Below are 23,186 nucleotides of genomic sequence, written 5' to 3' on the forward strand. Positions count from 1 at the left end.
GAGGCAGCAATAGACAATTGGAGACAAGTCGGCTGGAGGCTGATGTATTGAACCTCGACGCAATTTGAGTGTTCCATCGTCATTAGGAGGCTCTGAAAGTTGCAATTATCTATCAGTTTTGCGTCGGATTCCAAAATCTAGACTCACTGGGGACGGTTCATAAGGTGTACGAGACAGCAATATCCCCTTGGAGACCAGTCCGCTGGAGGACGATGTATTGAATCGCGACGCAATTTGAGTGAACCATCGTCATTACGAGGCCCTGAACGTTACAATTAACTATCAGTTTTGCGTCGGTTTAGAAAATGTAGAATCACCGGAGAACGACCATAATGCGTCCGAGGCAGCAATAGACTCTTGGAGTCAAGTCGTCTGAAGGATGATGTACTGAATCTCGACGCAATTTGAGTGTTCCATCGTCATTAGGAGGCCCTGAGCGTTACAATTACCTATCAGTTATGCGTCGGATTCGAAAATCTAGACTCACAGGAGAATGACCATAAGGTGCCCGAGGCAGCAATAGACCCTTGGAGACAAGTCGACTGGAGGCCGATGAATTGAATCTCAACGCAATTTGAGTGTTCCATCGTCATTCGGAGGCCCTGAACGTTACAATTAACTATCAGTTTCGCGTCGGATTCGAAAATCTAGACTCGCAGGAGACGGACCACTTGGAACCCGAGGCAGCAATATCCCATTGTAGACCAGTCGGCTGGAGGACGATGTATTGATTCTCGACGCAATTTTAGTGCTCCATCGTCATTAGGAGGGGCTGAACGTTACCAATATCTATCACTTTTGCGTCGGATTCTAAAATCTAGAGTCGCAGGAGACCGACCATATGGTACCCGAGGCAGCAATATTCCTTGGAGACAAATCAGCTGGAGGACGATGTATTGAACCTCGACGCAATTTGAGTGTTCCATCGTCATTAGGAGGCCCTGACCGTTGCAATTAACTATCAGTTATGCGTCGGATTCGAAAATCTGGACTCACAGGAGAACGACAATAAGGTGCTCGAGGCAGCAATAGACCCTTGGAGACAAGTCTGCTGGAGGCCGATGTATTGAATCTCGACGCAATTTGAGTCTTCCATCGTCATTAGGAGGCCCTGAACGTTACAATTAACTATCAGTTTCGCGTTGGATTCGAAAATCTAGACTCACAGGAGAAGGACCACATGGTGCCCGAGGCAGGAATATCCCCTTGTAGACAAGTCGTCTGGAGGACGATGTATTGACTCTCGACGCAATTTGAGTGTTCCATCGTCATTAGGAGGCGCTGAACGTTACAATTAACTATCATTTTTGCGTCGGATTCGAAAATCTAGACTCAAAGGATACGGGCCATATGGTGCCTGAAGCAGCACTACCCCTTGGAGGCAATTCGGCTGGAGGACGATGTATTCAACCTCGACGCAATTTGAGTGTTCCATCGTCATTAGGAGGCCCTGAACGTTGCAATTAACTATCAGTTATGCGTCGGATTGGAAAATCTAGACTCACAGGAGAACGACCACATGGTGCCCGAGGCAGCAATAGACATTTGGAGACAAGTCGGCTGGAGGCCGATGTATTGAATCTGGACGCAATTTGAGTGTTCCATCGTCATTAGAAGGCCCTGAACGTTGCAATTAACTATTAGTTTCGCGTCGGATTCGAAAATATAGACTCACAGGAGAAGGACCACATGGAGCCCAAGGCAGCAATATCCCCTTGTAGACAAGTCGTCTGGAGGACGATGTATTGACTCTCGACGCAATTTGAGTGTTCCATCGTAATTAGGAGGCGCTGAACGTTACAATTAACTATTGTTTTTGCGTCGGATTCGAAAATCTAGACTCACAGGAGGAGGACCATATGGTGCCCGAGGCAGCAATACCCCTCGGAGACAATTCGGCTGGAGGACGATGTATTCAACCTCGACGCAATTTGAGTGTTCCATCGTCATTAAGAGGCCCTGAACGTTGCAAATACCTATCAGTTTTGCGTCGGATTCGAAAATCGAGACTCACAGGAGAACGACCATAAGGTGCCCGAGGCAGCAATAGAACCTTGGAGACAAGTCGGCTGAAGTACGATGTATTGAATCACGACGCAATTTGAGTGTTCCATCGTCATTACCAGGCCCTGAATGTTGCAATTAACTATCAGTTATGCGTCGGATTCGAAAATCCAGACTCACAGGAGAGCGACCACAAGGTGCCCGAGGCAGCAATAGACATTTGGTGACAAGTCGGCTGGAGGCCGACGTATTGAATCTCGACGCAATTTGAGTGTTCCATCGTCATTAGGGGGCTCTGAACGTTGCAATTAACTTTCAGTTATGCGTCGAATTAGTAAATGTAGACTCACAGGAGAACGACCATAAGGTGCCCGAGGCAGCAATAGACAATTGGAGACAAGTCGGCTGGAGGTCGATGTATTGAACCTCGACGCAATTTGAGTGTTCCATCGTAATTAGGAGGCTCGGAAAGTTGCTATTATCTATCAGTTTTGCGTCGGATTCGAAAATCTAGACTCACTGGGGACGGTTCATAAGGTGTACGAGGCAGCAATATCCCCTTGGAGACCAGTCCGCTGGAGGACGATGTATTGAATCGCGACGCAATTTGAGTGAACCATCGTCATTACGAGGCCCTGAACGTTACAATTAACTATCAGTTTTGCGTCGGTTTAGAAAATGTAGAATCACCGGAGAACGACCATAATGCGTCCGAGGCAGCAATAGACTCTTGGAGTCAAGTCGTCTGAGGGATGATGTACTGAATCTCGACGCAATTTGAGTGTTCCATCTTCATTAAGAGGCTCTGAAAGTTGCAATTAACTATCAGTTTTGCGGCGGATTCGAAAATCGAGACTCACAGGACAACGACCATAAGGTACCCGAGGCAGCAATAGAACCTGGGAGACAAGTCGGCTGAAGGACGATGTATTGAATCCTGACGCAATTTCAGTGTTCCATCGTCATTAGGAGGCCCTGAACATGACAATTAACTATCAGATTTGCGTCGAATTCTAAAATCTAGACTCACAGGGGAACGACCATAAGGTGCCCGAGGCAGCAATAGACCCTTGGAGACAAATCGGCTGAATGACGAGGTATTGAATCTCGACGCAATTTGAGTGTTCCATCGTCATTAGGAAGCCCTGAACGTTACAATTAACAATCAGATTCGAGTCGGATTCGAAAATCTAGACTCACAAGAGAACGACCATAAAGAGCCCGAGGCAGCAATATCCCCATGGAGAGAAGTCGGCTGGAGGTCGATGAATTTAATCTCGACGCAATTTGAGTGTTCCATAGTCATTAGGAGGCGCTGAGCGTTACAATTAACTATCAGTAATGCGTCGGATTCGAGAATCTAGACTCACAGGAGAACGACCATAAGGTGCCCGAGGTGGCAATAGACCCTTGGTGTCAAGTCGGCTGGAGGACGATGTATTGAATCTCGACGCAATTTGAGTGTTCCATCGTCATTAGGAGGTTCTGAACGTTACAATTAACTATCATTTTTGCGTCTGATTCAAAAATCTAGACTCACAGGAGACGGACCATATGGTGCCCGAGGCAGCAATACCCCTTGGAGACAAGTCGGCTGGAGGACGATGTATTGAACCTCGTCGCAATTTGAGTGCCCCATCGTCATTAGGAGGCCCTGAACTTTACAATTAACTATCAGTTATGCGTCGGATTCGAAAATCTAGACTCACAGGAGAACGACCACAAGGTGCCCTAGGCAGCAATAGACATTTGAAGACAAGTCGGCTGGAGGCCGATGTATTGAATCTCGACGCAATTTTTGTGTTCCATCGTCATTAGGAGGCGCTGAACGTTGCAATTAACTATCAGTTATGCGTCGGATTCGAAAGTCTAGACTCACTGGAGTCGGTCCATAAGGTGTACGAGGCAGCAATATCTCCTTGGAGACAAGTCCACTGGAGGACGATGTATTGATTCGCGACGCAATTTGAGTGCCCCATCGTAATTACGAGGCCCTGAACGTTACAATTAACTAACAGTTTTGCGTCGGATTAGAAAATGTAGAATCACCGGAGAACGACCATAATGTGTCCGAGGCAGCAATAGACTCTTGGAGTCAAGTCGTCTGAAGGACGATGTATTGAATCTCGACACAATTTGAGTGTTCCATCGTCATTAGGAGGCCCTGAACGTTACAGTTAACTATCAGTTTCGCGTCGGATTCGAAAATCTAGACTCACAGGAGACGGACCACATGGAGCCCAAAGGAGCAATATTCCCTTGTAGACAAGTCGGCTGGAGGACGATGTATTGACTCTCGACGCAATTTGAGTGTTCCATCGTCATTAGGAGGCCCTGAACGTTACAATTAACTATTAGTTATGCGTCGGATTGGAAAATCTAGTCTCACAGGGGAACGACCATAAGGTGCCCGAGGTAGCAACAGACCCTTGGAGACAAGTCGGCTGGAGGACAATGTATTGAATCTCGACGCAATCTGAGTGTTCCATCGTCATTAGGAGGCGCTGAACGTTGGAATTAACTATCAGTTGTGTTTCGGATTCGAAAATCTAGATTCACAGGTGAACGTCCATAAGGTGCCCGAGGCAGCAATACCCCTTGGAGACAAGTCGGCTGGATGTCGATGAATTGACTCTCGACGCAATTTGAGTGTTCCATCGTAATTAGGAGGCCCTGAACGTAACAAATAACTACTAATTTCGCGTCGGATTAGAAAATGTTGAATCGCCGGAGAACGACCATAAGGTGCCCGAGGCAGCAATAGAGCCTTGGAGGCAAGTCGGCTGGAGGACGATGTATTGAATCTCGACGCACAATGAGTGTTCCATCGTCATTAGGAGGCCCTCAACTTTACAATTAAATATCACTTATGCGTTGGATTCGAAAATTTCGACTCACAAGAGAACGACCATAAGGTGCCCGAAGCAGCAATATCCCCATGGAGAGAAGTCGGCTGGAGGACGATGTATTGAATCTCGACGCAATTTGAGTGTTCCATCGTCATTAGGAGGCTCTGAACATTACAATTAACTATCAGATTTGCGTCGGATTCTAAAATCTAGACTCACAGGGGAACGACCATATGGTGCCCGACGCAGCAACAAACCCTTGGAGACAAATCGACTGAATGACGAGGTATTGAATGTCGACGCAATTTGAGTGTTCCATCGTCATTAGGAGGCCTTAAACGTTACAATTAACTATCATTTTTGCGTCGGATTCGAAAATCTAGACTCACAGGAGAACGACCATAAGGTGTCCGATGCAGGAATAGACTCTTGGAGACAAGTCGGCTGAGGGACGATGTATTGAATCACGACGCAATTTGAGTGTTCCATCGTCATTAGGAGGCCCTGAACGTTGCAATTAACTATCAGTTATTCGTCGGATTCGAAAATCTAGACTCACAGGAGAGCGACCACAAGGTGCCCGAGGCAGCAATAGACATTTGGAGACAAGTCGGCTGGAGGCCGACGTATTGAATCTCGACGCAATTTGAGTGTTCCATCGTCATTAGGGGGCGCTGAACGTTGCAAGTAACTATCAGTTATGCGTCGGATTCGAAAATCTAGACACACAGCGGAACGACCATAAGGTGCCCGAGGCAGCAATAGACAATTGGAGACATGTCGGTTGGAGGCCGATGTATTGACCCTCGACGCAATTTGAGTGTTCCATCGTCATTAGGAGGCTCTGAAAGTTGCAATTAACTATAAGTTTTGCGTCGGATTCGAAAATCGAGACTCACAGGACAACGACCATAAGGTACCCGAGGCAGCAATAGAACCTGGGAGGCAAGTCGGCTGAAGGACGATGTATTCAATCTCGACGCAATTTGAGTGTACCATCGTCATTAGGAGGCCCTGAACATTACAATTAACTATCAGATTTGCGTCGAAATCTAAAATCTAGACTCACAGGGGAACGACCATAAGGTGCCCGAGGCAGCAATAGACAATTGGAGACAAGTCGGCTGGAGGCCGATGTATTAAATCTCGACGCAATTTGAGTGTTCCATCGTCATTAGGAGGCCCAGAACGTTACAATTAACTATCAGTTTCGCGTCGGATTGGAAAATCTAGACTCACAGGAAACGGACCACATGGAGCCCGAGGCAGCAGTATCCCCTTGTTGACAAGTCGGCTGGAGGACTCTCGACGCAATTTGAGTGTTCCATCATCATTAGGAGGCCCTGAAAGTTACAATTACCTCTCAGTTTCGCGTCGGAATCGAAAATCTAGAATCACAGGAGACGCGCCATATGGTGCCCGAGGCAGCAATGTCCCCTTGGAGACAAGTCGGCTGGTGGCCGATGTATTGAATCTCGAGGCAATTTGAGTGTTCCATCGTCATTAGGAGGCCCTGAACCTTACAATTTACTATCAGATTTGCGTCGAATTATAAAATCTAGACTCACAGGGGAACGACCACAAGGTGCCCGAGGCAGCAATAGACCCTTGGAGACAAATCATCTGAATGACGAGGTAATGAATCTCGACGCAATTTGTATGTTCCATCGTCATTAGGAAGCCCTGAACGTTACAATTAACAATCAGTTTCGCGTCGGATTCGAAAATCTAGACTCACAAGAGAACGACCATAGGGTGCCCGAGGCAGCAATATCCCCATGGAGAGAAGTCGGCTGGAGGCCGATGTATTAAATCTCGACGCAATTTGAGTGTTCCATCTTCATTAGGAGGCCCTGAACGTTACAATTAACTATCAGTAATGCGTCGGATTCGAAAATCTAGACTCACAGGAGAACGACCATAAGGTGCCCGAGGAAGCAATAGACCCTTGGAGACAAGTCGGCTGGAGGACGATGTATTGAATCTTGACGCAATTTGAGTGTTCCATCGTCATTAGGAGGCGCTGAACGTTATATTTAACTATCATTTTTGCGTCGGATTCCAAAATCTAGACTCACAGGAGACGGACCATATGGTGCCCGAGGCAGCAATACCCCTAGGAGACAAGTCGGCTGGAGGACGATGTATTGAACCTCGAAGCAATTTGGGTGCCCCATCGTCATTAGGAGGCGCTGAGCGTTACAATTAACTGTCAGTTTTGCGTCGGATGCGAAAAACTAGACTCACAGGAGAACGACCATAAGGTGTCGGAGGCAGCAATAGACTCTTGGAGGCAAGTCGGCTGAAGGACGCTGTATTGAATCTCGACGCAATATGAGTGTTCCATCGTCATTAGGAGGCCCTGAACGTTACAATTAACTATCAGTTATGCTTCGGATTCTAAAATCTAGACTCACAGGAGAACGACCACAAGGTGCCCTAGGCAGCAATAGACATTTGAAGACAAGTCGGCTGGAGGCCGATGTATTGAATCTCGACGCAATTTGAGTGTTCCATCGTCATTAGGAGGCCTTGAGCGTTACAATTAACTATCAGTTTTGCGTCGGATGCGAAAAACTAGACTCACAGGAGAACGACCATAAGGTGTCGGAGGCAGCAATAGACTCTTGGAGGCAAGTCGGCTGGAGGACGCTGTATTGAATCTCGACGCAATATGAGTGTTCCATCGTCATTAGGAGGCCCTGAACGTTACAATTAACTATCAGTTTCGCGTCGCATTTCGAAAATCTAGACTCACAGGAGACGGATCATATGGTTCCCGAGGCAGCAATATCCCCTTGGAGAAAAGTCGGCTGGTGGACGGTGTATTAAATCTCGACGCAATTTGAGTGTTCCATCGTCATTAGGAGGCGCTGAGCATTACAATTAACTATCAGTTATGCGTCGTATTCGAAAATCTAGTATCACAGGAGTACGTCCATTAGGTGTCCGAGGTAGCAATATCCCCTTGTAGAAAGTCGGCTGGAGGACGATGTATTACTGACTCTGGACGCAATTTGAGAGTTCCATCATCATTAGGAGGCCCTGAACGTTACAAATAACTATCATTTTTGCGTCGGATTCGAAAATCTAGACTCACGGGAGACGGACAATATGGTGCCCGAGGCAGCAATACCCCTTGGAGACAAGTCGGCTGGAGGACGATGTATTGAACTTCGACGCAATTTCAGTGTTCCATCGTCATTAGGATTCCCCGAACGTTACAATTAACTATCAGTTTCGCATCGGAATCGAAAATCTAGACACACAGGAGACGGACCGTATGGTGACCGAAGCAGCAATGTCCCCTTGGAGACAAGTCGGCTCGAGGCCGATGTATTGAATCTCGACGCAATTTGAGTATTCCATCGTCATTAGGAGGCCCTGAACGTTACAATTAACTATGAGTTTTGCGTCGGATTCGAAAACGTAGAATCACCGGAGACGGACCATGTGGTGCCCGAGGCAGCGATATCCCCTTGGAGACAAGTCGGCTGGAGGCCGATGTATTGAATCTCGACGCAATTTGAGTGATCCATCGTCATTAGGAGGCCCTGAACACTACAATTAACTATCAGTTTTACGTCGGATTCTAAAATCTAGACTCACGGGGGAACGACCATAAGGTGCCCGAGGCAGCAATAGACTCTTAGAGACTAATCGGCTGAAGGACGATGTATTGAATCTCGACGCAATTTGAGTGTTCCATCGTCATTAGGAAGCCCTGAACGTAACAATTAACAATCAGTTTCGCGTCGGATTCGAAAATCTAGACTCACAGGAGAGCGACCATAAAGAACCCGAGGCAGCAATAGACCCTTGGAGACAAATCGGCTGAATGACAATGTATTGAATCTCGACGCAATTTGAGTGTTCCATCGTCATTAGGAGGCTCTGAACATTACAATTAACTATCAGATTTGCGTCGGATTCTAAAATCTAGACTCACAGGGGAACGACCATATGGTGCCCGACGCAGCAACAAACCCTTGGAGACAAATCGACTGAATGACGAGGTATTGAATGTCGACGCAATTTGAGTGTTCCATCGTCATTAGGAGGCTTTAAACGTTACAATTAACTATCATTTTTGCGTCGGATTCGAAAATCTAGACTCACAGGAGAACGACCATAAGGTGTCCGATGCAGGAATAGACTCTTGGAGACAAGTCGGCTGAGGGACGATGTATTGAATCACGACGCAATTTGAGTGTTCCATCGTCATTAGGAGGCCCTGAACGTTGCAATTAACTATCAGTTATTCGTCGGATTCGAAAATCTAGACTCACAGGAGAGCGACCACAAGGTGCCCGAGGCAGCAATAGACATTTGGAGACAAGTCGGCTGGAGGCCGACGTATTGAATCTCGACGCAATTTGAGTGTTCCATCGTCATTAGGGGGCGCTGAACGTTGCAATTAACTATAAGTTTTGCGTCGGATTCGAAAATCGAGACTCACAGGACAACGACCATAAGGTACCCGAGGCAGCAATAGAACCTGGGAGGCAAGTCGGCTGAAGGACGATGTATTCAATCTCGACGCAATTTGAGTGTACCATCGTCATTAGGAGGCCCTGAACATTACAATTAACTATCAGATTTGCGTCGAATTCTAAAATCTAGACTCACAGGGGAACGACCATAAGGTGCCCGAGGCAGCAATAGACAATTGGAGACAAGTCGGCTGGAGGCCGATGTATTAAATCTCGACGCAATTTGAGTGTTCCATCGTCATTAGGAGGCCCAGAACGTTACAATTAACTATCAGTTTCGCGTCGGATTCGAAAATTTAGACTCACAGGAAACGGACCACATGGAGCCCGAGGCAGCAGTATCCCCTTGTTGACAAGTCGGCTGGAGGACTCTCGACGCAATTTGAGTGTTCCATCATCATTAGGAGGCCCTGAAAGTTACAATTACCTATCAGTTTCGCGTCGGAATCGAAAATCTAGAATCACAGGAGACGGGCCATATGGTGCCCGAGGGAGCAATGTCCCCTTGGAGACAAGTCGGCTGGAGGCCGATGTATTGAATCTCGAGGCAATTTGAGTGTTCCATCGTCATTAGGAGGCCCTGAACCTTACAATTTACTATCAGATTTGCGTCGAATTATAAAATCTAGACTCACAGGGGAACGACCATAAGGTGCCCGAGGCAGCAATAGACCCTCGGAGACAAATCATCTGAATGACGAGGTAATGAATCTCGACGCAATTTGTGTGTTCCATCGTCATTAGGAAGCCCTGAACGTTACAATTAACAATCAGTTTCGCGTCGGATTCGAAAATCTAGACTCACAAGAGAACGACCATAGGGTGCCCGAGGCAGCAATATCCCCATGGAGAGAAGTCGGCTGGAGGTCGATGATTTGAATCTCGACGCAATTTGAGTGTTCCATAGTCATTAGGGGGCGCTGAGCGTTACAATTAACTATCAGTAATGCGTCGGATTCGAAAATCTAGACTCACAGGAGAACGACCATAAGGTGCCCGAGGAAGCGATAGACCCTTGGAGGCAAGTCGGCTGAAGGACGCTGTATTGAATCTCGACGCAATATGAGTGTTCCATCGTCATTAGGAGGCCCTGAACGTTACAATTAACTATCAGTTATGCGTCGAATTCTAAAATCTAGACTCACAGGAGAACGACCACAAGGTGCCCCAGGCAGCAATAGACATTTGAAGACAAGTCGGCTGGAGGCCGATGTATTGAATCTCGACGCAATTTGAGTGTTCCATCGTCATTAGGAGGCCTTGAGCGTTACAATTAACTATCAGTTTTGCGTCGGATGCGAAAAACTAGACTCACAGGAGAACGACCATAAGGTGTCGGAGGCAGCAATAGACTCTTGGAGGCAAGTCGGCTGGAGGACGCTGTATTGAATCTCGACGCAATATGAGTGTTCCATCGTCATTAGGAGGCCCTGAACGTTACAATTAACTATCAGTTTCGCGTCGGATTCGAAAATCTAGACTCACAGGACACGGATCATATGGTTCCCGAGGCAGCAATATCCCCTTGGAGAAAAGTCGGCTGGTGGACGGTGTATTAAATCTCGACGCAATTTGAGTGTTCCATCGTCATTAGGAGGCGCTGAGCATTACAATTAACTATCAGTTATGCGTCGGATTCGAAAATCTAGTATCACAGGAGTACGTCCATTAGGTGTCCGAGGTAGCAATATCCCCTTGTAGCAAGTCGCCTGGAGGACGATGTATTACTGACTCTGGACGCAATTTGAGAGTTCCATCATCATTAGGAGGCCCTGAACGTTACAAATAACTATCAGTTTTGCGTCGGTTTCGAAAATCTAGACTCACAGGAGACGGACAATATGGTGCCCGAGGCAGCAATACCCCTTGGAGACAAGTCGGCTGGAGGACGATGTATTGAACTTCGACGCAATTTCAGTGTTCCATCGTCATTAGGATTCCCCGAACGTTACAATTAACTATCAGTTTCGCATCGGAATCGAAAATCTAGACTCACAGGAGACGGACCGTATGGTGACCGAAGCAGCAATGTCCCCTTGGAGACAAGTCGGCTCGAGGCCGATGTATTGAATCTCGACGCAATTTGAGTATTCCATCGTCATTAGGAGGCCCTGAACGTTACAATTAACTATGAGTTTTGCGTCGGATTCGAAAACGTAGAATCACCGGAGACGGACCATGTGGTGCCCGAGGCAGCGATATCCCCTTGGAGACAAGTCGGCTGGAGACCGATGTATTGAATCTCGACGCAATTTGAGTGTTCCATCGTCATTAGGAGGCCCTGAACACTACAATTAACTATCAGTTTTAAGTCGGATTCTAAAATCTAGACTCACGGGGGAACGACCATAAGGTGCCCGAGGCAGCAATAGACTCTTAGAGACTAATCGGCTGAAGGACGATGTATTGAATCTCGTCGCAATTTGAGTGTTCCATCGTCATTAGGAAGCCCTGAACGTAACAATTAACAATCAGTTTCGCGTCGGATTCGAAAATCTAGACTCACAGGAGAGCGACCATAAAGAACCCGAGGCAGCAATAGACCCTTGGAGACAAATCGGCTGAATGACAATGTATTGAATCTCGACGCAATTTGAGTGTTCCATCGTCATTAGGAGGCTCTGAACATTACAATTAACTATCAGTTTCGCGTCGGATTCGAAAATCTAGACTCACAGGAGAAGGTTCATATGTTGCCCGAGACAGCAATATCCCCATGTAGACAAGTCGGCTGGAGGACAATGTATTGAATCTCGACGCAATTTGAGTGTTCCATCGTCATTAGGAGGCCATGAGCGTTAAAATTAACTATCAGTTTCGCGTGGGATTCCAAACTCTAGACTCACAGGAAACGGACCACATGGAGCCCGAGGCAGCAATATCCCCTTGTAGACAAGTCGGCTGGAGGACGATGTATTGACTCTCGACGCAATTTGAGTGTTCCATCGTCATTAGGAGGCGTTGAACGTTACAATTAACCTTCAGTTTTTCGTCGGATTCGAAAATGTAGAATCACCAGAGGTGGACCATGTGGTGCCCGAGGCAGCGATATCCCCTTGGAGACAAGTCGGCTGGTGGATGATGTATTGGATCTCGACGCAATTTGAGTGTTCCATCGTCTTTAGGAGGTCCTGAACTTTACAATTAACTATCAGTTATGCGTCGGATTCGAAAATCTAGACTCACAGGAGAACGACCACAAGGTGCCCGAGGCAGCAATAGATATTTGAGGACAAGTCGGCTGGAGGCAGATGTATTGAATCTCGATGCAATTTGAGTGCTCCATTGTCATTAGGAGGCCGTGAACGTTACAATTAACTATCAGTATCGCGTCGGATTCGAAAATCTAGACTCACAGGTGACGGACCACATTTAGCCCGATGCAGCAATATCCCCTTGCAGACAAGTCGGCTGGAGGTCGATGTATTGAATCTTGACGCAATTTGAGAGTTCCATCGTCATTTAGAGGCGCTGAACGTTACAATTAACTATCATTTTTGCGTCGGATTCAAAAATCTAGACTCACAGGTGACGGACCATATGGTGCCCGAGGCAGCAATACCCCTTGGAGACAAGTCGGCTGGAGGACGATGTATTGAACCTCGACGCAATTTGAGTGCCCCATCGTCATTAGGAGGCCCTGAACTTTACAATTAACCATCAGGTATGCGTCGGATTCTAAAATCTAGACTCACAGGAGAACGACCACAAGGTGCCCTAGGCAGCAATAGACATTTGAAGACAAGTCGGCTGGAGGCCGATGTATTGAATCTCGACGCAATTTGAGTGTTCCATCGTCATTAGGAGGCCCTGAGCGTTACAATTAACTATCAGCTTTGCGTCGGATGCGAAAATCTAGACTCACAGGAGAACGACCATAAGGTGTCCGAGGCAGCAATAGACTCTTGGAAGCAAGTCGGCTGAAGGATGCTGTATTGAATCTCGACGCAATATGAGTGTTCCATCGTCATTAGGACTCCCTGAGCGTTCAGTTAACTATTAGTTTTGCGTCGGATTCGAAAATCTAGACTCACAGGAGAACGACCATAAGGTGTCCGATGCAGCAATAGACTCATGGAGTCAAGTCGGCTGAGGGACGATGTATTGAATCTCGACGCAATTTCAGTGTTCCATCGTCATTAGGAGTCCCCGAACGTTGCAATTAACTATCAGTTTCGCATCGGAATCGAAAATCTAGACTCACAGGAGACGGACCGTATGGTGACCGAAGCAGCAATGTCCCCTTGGAGACAAGTCGGCTCGAGGCCGATGTATTGAATCTCGACGCAACTTGAGTATTCCATCGTCATTAGGAGGCCCTGAACGTTGCAATTAACTATGAGTTTTGCGTCGGATTCGAAAACGTAGAATCACCGGAGACGTACCATGTGGTGCCCGAGGCAGCGATATCCCCTTGGAGACAAGTCAGCTGGAGGACGAAATAGTGACTCTCAACGCAATTTGAGGGTTCCTTCATCATTAGGAGGCCCTGAACGTTACAATTGACTATCTGTTTTCCGTCGGATTCGAAAATCTAGACTCACAGGAGAACGACCATAAGGTGCCCGAGGCAGTCGGCTGGAGGCCGATGTATTGAATCTCGACGCAATTTGAGGGTTCCATTGTCATTAGGAGGCCCTGAACACTACAATTAACTATCAGTTTTGCATCGGATTCTAAAATCTAGACTCACAGGGATACGACCATAAGGTGCCCGATTCAGCAATAGTCTCTTAGAGACAAATCGGCTGAAGGACGATGTATTGAATCTCGACGCAATTTGAGTGTTCCATCGTCATTAGGAGGCGTTGAACGTTACAATTAACCTCCAGTTTTTCGTTGGATTCGAAAATGTAGAATCACCAGAGGTGGACCATGTGGTGCCCGAGGCAGCGATATCCCCTTGGAGACAAGTCGGCTGGTGGACGATGTATTGGATCTCGACGCAATTTGAGTGTTCCATCTTCTTTAGTAGGTCCTGAACTTTACAATTAACTATCAGTTATGCGTCGGATTCGAAAATCTAGACTCACAGGAGAACGACCATAAGATGCCCGAGGCAGCCATACACCCTTGGAGACAAGTCGGCTGGAGGCCGATGTATTGAATCTCGACGCAATTTGATCGTTCCATTGTCATTAGGAGGCCCTGAACGTTACAATTAACTATCAGTTTCGCGTCGGATTCGAAAATCTAGACTCACAGGTGACGGACCACATTTAGCCCGAGGCAGCAATATCCCCTTGTAGACAAGTCGGCTGGAGGTCGATGTATTGTCTCTCGACGCAATTTGAGTGTTCCATCGTCATTAGGAGGCGCTGAACGTTACAATTAACTATCATTTTAGCGTCGGATTCGAAAATCTAGTCACAGGAGAATTATCATATGGTGCCCGAGACAGCAATATCCCCTTGGATACAAGTCGGCTGGAGGACGATGTATTCAATCTCGACGCAATTTGAGTGTTCCATCGTCATTAGGTGGCACTGAACGTTACAATTAACAATCAGTTTCACGTCGGATTCGAAAATCTAGACTCACAGGAGAACGACCATAAGGTGCCCGAGGCAGCAATAGACTCTTAGAGACAAGTCGGCTGAAGGACGAAGTATTGAATCTCGACGCTATATGAGTGTTCCATCGTCATTAGGATGCCCTGAACGTAACAATTAACAATCAGTTTCGCGTCGGATTCGTAAATCTAGACTCACAGGAGAGCGACCATAAAGAACCCGAGGCAGCAATAGACCCTTGGAGACAAGTCGGCTGAAGGACAATGTATTGAACCTCGACGCAATTTGAGTGTTCCATCGTCATTAGGAGGCTCTGAACGTTACAATTAACTATCAGTTTCGCGTCAGATTCAAAAATCTAGACTCACAGGAGAACGACCACAAAGTGCCCCAGGCAGCAATAGACTTTTGAAGACAAGTCAGCTGGAGGCCGATGTATTGAATCTCGTCGCAATTTGAGTGTTCCATCGTCATTAGGAGCACCTGAACTTTACAATGAACTATCAGTTAAGGGTCGGATTCGAAAATCTAGACTCACAGGAGAACGACCACGAGGTGCCCGAGGCAGCAATGGACATTTGAAGAAAAGTCGGCTGGAGGCGGATGTATTGAATCTCGACGCAATTTGAGTGTTCCATCGTCATTAGGAGGCTCTGAACGTTACAATTAACTATCAGTTTCGCGTCGGATTCGAAAATCTAGACTCACAGGAGAACGACCATAAGGTGTCCGAGGCAGCAATAGACTTTTAAAGACAAGTCGGCTGGAGGCCGATGTATTGAATCTCGTTGCAATTTGAGTGTTCCATCGTCATTAGGAGGCCCTGAACGTTACAATTAGCTATGAGTTTGGCGTCGGATTCGAAAATGTAGAATCACCGCAGACGGACCATGTGGTGCCCGAGGCAGCGATATCCCCTTGGAGACAAGTCGGCTGTAGGACGATGTATTGAATCTCCACGCAATTTGAGTGTTCCATCGTCATTAGGAGCACCTGAACTTTACAATTAACTATCAGTTAAGCGTCGGATTCGAGAATCTAGACTCACAAGAGAACGACCACAGGGTGTCCGAGGCAGCAATGGACATTTGAAGACAAGTCGGCTGGAGGCCGATGTATTGATTCTCGACGCAATTTGAGTGTTCCATCGTCATTAGGAGGCCCTGAACGTTACAAATAACTATCAGTTTTGCGTCGGATTCGAAAATCTAGACTCACATGAGAACGACCATAAGGTGAACGAGGCAGCAATATCCCCATGGAGAGATGTCGGCTGGAGGACGATATATTAAATCTCGACGCAATTTGAGTTTTCCATCGACATTAGGAGGCCCTGAGAGTTACAATTAATTATCAGTTTTGAGTCGGGTTCGAAAATCTAGACTCACATTAGAACGATCATAAGGTGCCCGACGCAGCAATAGACCCTTGGAGACAAGTCGGCCGGAGGCCGATGTATTGAATCTCGACGCAATTTGAGTGTTCCATCGTTATTAGGAGGCACTGAACGTTACAATTAACTATCATTTTACCGTCGGATTCGAAAATCTAGTCACAGGAGAAGGAAGATATGGTGCCCGAGACAGCAATATCCCCTTGGATACAAGTCGGCTGGAGGACGATGTATTCAATCTCGACGCAATGTGAGTGTTCCATTGTCATTAGGAGGCCCTGAACGTTACAATTAACAATCAGTTTTGCGTCGGATTAGAAAAACTAGACTCACAGGAGATCGTCCATAAGGTGCCCGAGGCAGCAATACACCCCTGGAGACAAGTCGGCTGAAGGACGATGTATTGAATCTCGACGCAATTTGAGTGTTCCATTGTTATGAGGAGGCTCCGAACGTTACAATTAACTATCAGTTTCGCGTCGGATTCGAAAATCTAGTCTCACAGGAGAAGGTTCAAATGGTGCCCGAGACAGCAATATCCCCTTGGAGCCTAGTCGGCTGGAGGCCGATGTATTGAATCTCGACGCAATTTGTGTATTCCATCGATATTAGAAGGCCCTGAAAGTTACAATCAACTATCAGTTTTGCGTCGGGTTCGAAATTCCAGACTCACAGGAGAACGATCATAAGGTGCCCGACGCAGCAATAGACCCTTGGAGACAAGTCGGCTGGAGGCCGATGTATTGAATCTCGACGCAATTTGAGTGTTCCATCGTCATTAGGAGACGCTGAGCGTTACAATTAACTATCAATTTAGCGTCGGATTCAAAAATCTAGTCACAGGAGAAGGATCATATGGTGCCCGAGACAGCAATATCCCCTTGGTTACAAATCGGCTGGAGGACGATGTATTCACTCTCGACGCATTTTGAGTGTTCCATCGTCATTAGGAAGCCCTGAACGTAACAATTAACAATCAGTTTCGCGTCGGATTCGAAAATCTAGACTCACAGGAGAGCGACCATAAAGAACCCGAGGCAGCAATAGACCCTTGGAGACAAGTCGGCTGAAGGACAATGTATTGAATCTCGACGCAATTGGAGTATTCCATCGTCATTAGGAGGCTCTGAACGTTACAATTAACTATCAGTTTTTCGTCGGATTCGAATATCTAGACTCACAGGAGAACGACCACAAGGTGCCCAAGGCAGCAATAGACTTTTGAAGACAAGTCGGCTGGAGGCCGATGTATAGAATCTCGTCGCAATTTGAGTGTTCCATCGTCACTAAGTGGCGCTGGACGTTGCAATTAACTATCAGTTATGTGTCGGATTCGCAAATCTAGACTCACAGGAGAACGACCATAAGGTGCCCGAGACAGCAATAGACCCTTGGAGACCAGTCCGCTGGAGGACGATGTGTTGAATCTCGATGCAATTTGAGTGTTCCATCGTCATTAGGAGGCCCTGAACGTTACAATTAACTATGAGTTTTGCGTCGGATTCGAAATTGTAGAATCACCGGAGACGGTCCATGTGGTGCCCGAGGCAGCGATATGCCCTTGGAGACAAGTCGGCTGGAGGACGAAGTATTGAATCTCCACGCAATTTGAGTGTTCCATCGCCATTAGGAGCACCTGAACTTTACAATTAACTATCAGTTAAGCGTCGGATTCGAAAATCTAGTCACAAGAGAAGGATCATATAGTGCCCGAGACAGCAATATCCCCTTGGATACAAGTCGGCTTGAGGACGATGTATTCAATCTCGATGCAATGTGAGTGTTCCATCGTCATTAGGAGGCCGTGAACGTTACAATTAACAATCAGTTTTGCGTCGGATTAGAAAAACTAGACTCACAGGAGATCGACCATAAGGTGCCCGAGGCAGCAATAGACCCCTGGAGACAAGTCGGCCGAAGGACGATGTATTGAATCTCGACACAATTTGAGTGTTCCATCGTCATGAGGAGGCTCCGAATGTTACATTTAACTATCAGTTTCGCGTCGGATTCGAAAATCTAGTCTCACAGGAGAAGGTTCATATGGTGCCCGAGACAGCAATATCCCCTTGGACACTAGTCGGCTGGAGGCCGATGTATTGAATCTCGACGCAATTAGAGTATTCCATCGACATTAGGAGACCCTGAAAGTTACAATTAACTATCAGTTTTGCGTCGGGTTCGAAAATCCAGACTCACTGGAGAACGATCATAAGGTGCCCGACGCAGCAATAGACCCTTAGAGACAAGTCGGCTGGAGGCCGATGTATTGAATCTCGACGCAATTTGAGTGTCACATCGTCATTAGGAGGCGCTGAACGTTACAATTAACTATCATTTTAGCGTCGGAGTCGAAAATCTAGTCACAGGAGAAGGATCATATGGTGCCCGAGACTGCAATATCCCCTTGGTTACAAGTCGGCTGGAGGACGATGTATTCAATCTCGACGCAATTTGAGTGTTCCATCGTCATTAGGTGCCCCTGAACGTTACAATTAACTATCAGTATTTCGTCGGATTCGAAAATCTAGACTCACTGGAGACGGACCATAAGGTGCCCGAGGCAGCAATATCCCCTTGGAGACAAGTCGGCTGAAGGACGATGTATTGAATCTCGACGCAATTTGAGTGTTCCATCGTCATTAGGAGGCCCTAAACGTTACAATTAACTTTCAGTTTTGCGTCGGATTCGAAAACGTAGAATCACCCGAGGCAGCGATATCCCCTTGGAGACAAGTCGGCTGGAGGACGATGTAGTGACTCTCAACGCAATTTGAGAGTTCCTTCGTCATTAGGAGGCCCTGAACGCTACAATTAACTATCAGTTTCGCGTCGGATTCGAAAATCAAGACTCACAGGAGAACGACCATAAGGTGCCCGAGGCAGCAATAGACCCTTGGAGACCAGTCCGCTGGAGGCCGATGTATTGAATCTCTACGCAATTTGAGTGTTCCATCGTCATTAGGAGGCCCTGAGCGTTACAATTAATTATCAGTTTCGCATCGGAATCGAAAATCTAGATTCAGCGGAGGCGGACCATATGGTGCAAGAGGCAGCAATGTCCACTTGGAGACAAGTCGGCTGGAAGCAGAGGTATTGAATCACGACGCAATTTGAGTGTTCCATTGTCATTAGGAGGCCCTGAACGTTACAAATAACTATCAGTTTTGCGTCGGATTCGAAAATCTAGACTCACAGGAGAACGACCATAAGGTGCCCGAGGCAGCAATATCCCCATGGAGAGATGTCGGCTGGAGGACGATGTATTGAATCTCGACGCAATTTGAGTGTTCCATCGTCATTAGGAGGCACTGAACGTTACAATTAACTGTCATTTTAGCGTCGGATTCGAAAATCTAGTCACGGGAGATGGATCATACGGTGCCCGAGACAGCAAATTCCTCTCGGATACAAGTCGGCTTGAGGACGATGTACTCAATCTCGACGCAATGTGAGTGTTCCATCGTCATTAGGAGGGCCTGAACGTTACAATTAACAATCAGTTTTGCGTCGGATTAGAAAATCTAGACTCACAGGAGAAGGTTCATATGGTGCCCGAGACAGCAATATCCCCTTGGAAACAAGTCGGCTGGAGGCCGAAGTATTGAATCTCGACGTAATTTGAGTGTTCCATCGACATTAGGCGGCCCTGAACGTTACAATTAACTATCAGTTTTGCGTCGGATTCGAAAACGTAGAATCACCGGAGACAGACCATGTGGTGCCCGAGGCAGCCATATCCCCTTGGAGACAAGTCGGCTGAAGGACGATGTATTGAATCTCGACGTAATTTGAGTGTTCCATCGTCATTAGGTGGCCCTGAACGTTACAATTAAAAAACAGTTTTGCGTCGGGTTCGAAAATCTAGACTCACAGGAGAACGATCATAAGGTGCCCTAGGCAGCAATAGACCCTTGGAGGCATGTCGGCTGGAAGACGATGTATTGGAACGCGACGCAATTTGAGTGTTCCGTCGTCATTAGGAGGCGCTGAACGTTACAATTAATATTAGTTTCGCGTCGGATTCGAAAATCTAGACTCATAGGAGACGAACCACATAGAGCCCGAGGCAGCAATATCCCCTTGTAGACAAGTCGGCTGGAGGTCGATGTATTGAATCTCGACGCAATTTGTGTGCTCCATCGTCATTTGGAAGCCCTAGACGTTACAATTAACAATCAGATTCGCGTCGGATTCGAAAATCTAGTCCCACAGGAGAGCGACCATAAGGAGGCCGAGGCAGCAATATCCCCATGGAGACAAGTCGGCTGGAGGACGATGTATCGGATCGCGACGCAATTTGAGTGTTCCATCGTCATTTGGAGGCCCTGAATGTTACAATTTACTCTCAGTTTTTCGTCGGATTCGAAAATCTCGACTCACTTGAGACGGATCATATGGTGCCCGAGGCAGAAATATCCCCTTGGAGACCAGTCGGCTGGAGGCCGATGTATTGAATCTCGACGCGATTTGAGTGTTCCATCGTCATTAGGAGGCGCTGAACGTTACAATTAGCTATCATTTTAACGTCGGATTCGAAAATCTACTCACAGGAGATGGATCATATGGTGCCCGAGACATCAATATCCCCCTGGATACAAGTCGGCTGGAGGATAATGTATTGAATCTCGACGCAATTTGAGTGTTCCATCGTCATTAGGAGGTCCTGAACGTTACAATTAACCATCAGTTTTGCGTCGGATTCGAAAACGTGGAATCACCGGAGACAGACCATGTGGTGCCCGAGGTCCGAGACAAGTTGCCTAAAGGACGTTGTAGTGAACCTCGACGTAATTTGAGTATTCCTTCGTCATTAGGAGGCCCTGAACGTTACAATTGACTATCTGATTTGCGTCGGATTCGAAAATCTAGACTCACAGGAGAACGACCATAAGGTGCCCGAGGCAGCAATGGACTCTTGGAGACAAGTCGGCTCGAGGCCGATGTATCGAATCTCGATGCAATTTGAGTGTGTTAATCGTCATTAGGAGGTCCTGAACGTTACAATTAACTATCTGTTTTGCGTCGGATTCGAAAATCTAGACTCACAGGAGAACGACCATAAGGTGCCCGAGGCAGCAATGGACTCTTGGAGACAAGTCGGCTCGAGGCCGATGTATCGAATCTCGATGCAATTTGAGTGTGTTAATCGTCATTAGGAGGTCCTGAACGTTACAATTAACTATCTGTTTTGCGTCGGATTCGAAAATCTAGACTCACAGGAGAACGACCATAAGGTGCCCGGGGCAGCAATCGACTCTTGGAGACAAGTCGGCTGAAGGACGATGTATTGAATCTCGACGCAATTTGAGTGTTCCGTCGTCATTCGGAGGCCCTGAATGTTACAATTAACTATCAGTTTCCGTCGGATTCGAAAATCTCGACTCAATGGAGACGGACCATAAGGTGCCCGAGGCAGAAATATCCCTTTGGAGACCAGTCCGCTGGAGGACGATGTTTTGAATCGCGACGCAATTTGAGTGCTCCATCGTCATTAGGAGGCCCTGAACGTTACAATTAACAATCAGTTTCGCGTCGGATTCGAAAATCTAGACTCTCAGGAGAGCGACCATAAGGAGCCCGAGGCATCAATATCCCCATGGAGACAAATCGGCTGGAGGACTATGTATTGAATCTCGACGCAATTTGAGTGTTCCATCGTCATTAGGAGGCGCTGAACGTTACAATTAACTATCATTTTAGCGTCGGATCCGAAAATCTACTCACAGGAGAAGGATCATATGGTGCCCGAGACATCAATATCCCCCTGGATACAAGTCGGCTGGAGGACGGTGTATTGAATCTCGACGCAATTTGAGTGTTCCATCGTCATTAGGAGGCCCTGAACGTTACAATTAACAATCAGTTTTTCGTCGGATTAGAAAATCTAGGCTCACAGGTAAACGACCATAAGGTGCCCGAGGCAGAAATAGAACCTTGGAGAAAAATCGGCTGGAGGACGAGGTATTGGATCGCGACGCAGTTTGAGTGTTCCATCGTCATTAGGAGGTCCTGAATGTTACAATTAACTATCAGTTTTTCGTCGGATTCGAAAATCTAGACTCACTGGAGACGGACCATAAGGTGCCCGAGGCTATAATCCCTTGGAGAATAGTCCGCTGGAGGACGATGTATTGAATCGCGACGCAATTTGAGTGCTCCATCGTCATTAGGAGGCCCTGAACGTTACAATTAACTTTCTGTTTTGCGTCGGATTCGAAAACGTAGAATCACCGGAGACGGACCAAGTGGTGCCCGAGGCTGCGATATCCTCTTGGAGACAAATTGGCTGGAGGACTAGGTATTGGATCGCGACGCAATTTGAGTTTTCCATCGTCATTAGGAGGCCCTGAATGTTACAATTAACTATCAGTTTTTCGTCGGATTCGAAAATCTAGACTCACTGGAGACGGACCATAAGGTGATCGAGGCAGAAATATCCCCTTGGAGACCAGTCCGCTGGAGGACGATGTTTTGAATCGCGACGCAATTTGAGTGCTCCATTGTCATTAGGAGGCCCTGACTGTTACAATTAACTACCAGTTTTTCGTCGGATTCGAAATTATAGACTCACTGGAGACGGACCATAAGGTGCCCGAGGCAGCAATAGACCCTAGGAGACAAGTCGGCTCCAGGCCGATGTATTGAATCTCGACGCAATTTGAGTTTTCCATCGTCATTAGGAGGTCCTGAACGTTACAAGTAACTATCTGTTTTGTGACGGATTCGAAAATCTAGAATCACAGGAGAACGACAATAAGGTGCCCGAGGCACCAATGGACTCTTGGAGACAAGTCGCCTGAAGGACGATGTATTGAATCTCGACGCAATTGGAGTGATCCATCGTCATTAGGAGGCCCTGAACGTTACAATTAGCTATCAGTTTCGCGTCGGATTCGAAAATCTAGACTCACAGTAGACGGACCACATGGAG

This window comes from Schistocerca americana, chromosome 1 (assembly GCF_021461395.2).
Source record: "Schistocerca americana isolate TAMUIC-IGC-003095 chromosome 1, iqSchAmer2.1, whole genome shotgun sequence".
NCBI lineage: Eukaryota > Metazoa > Arthropoda > Insecta > Orthoptera > Acrididae > Schistocerca > Schistocerca americana.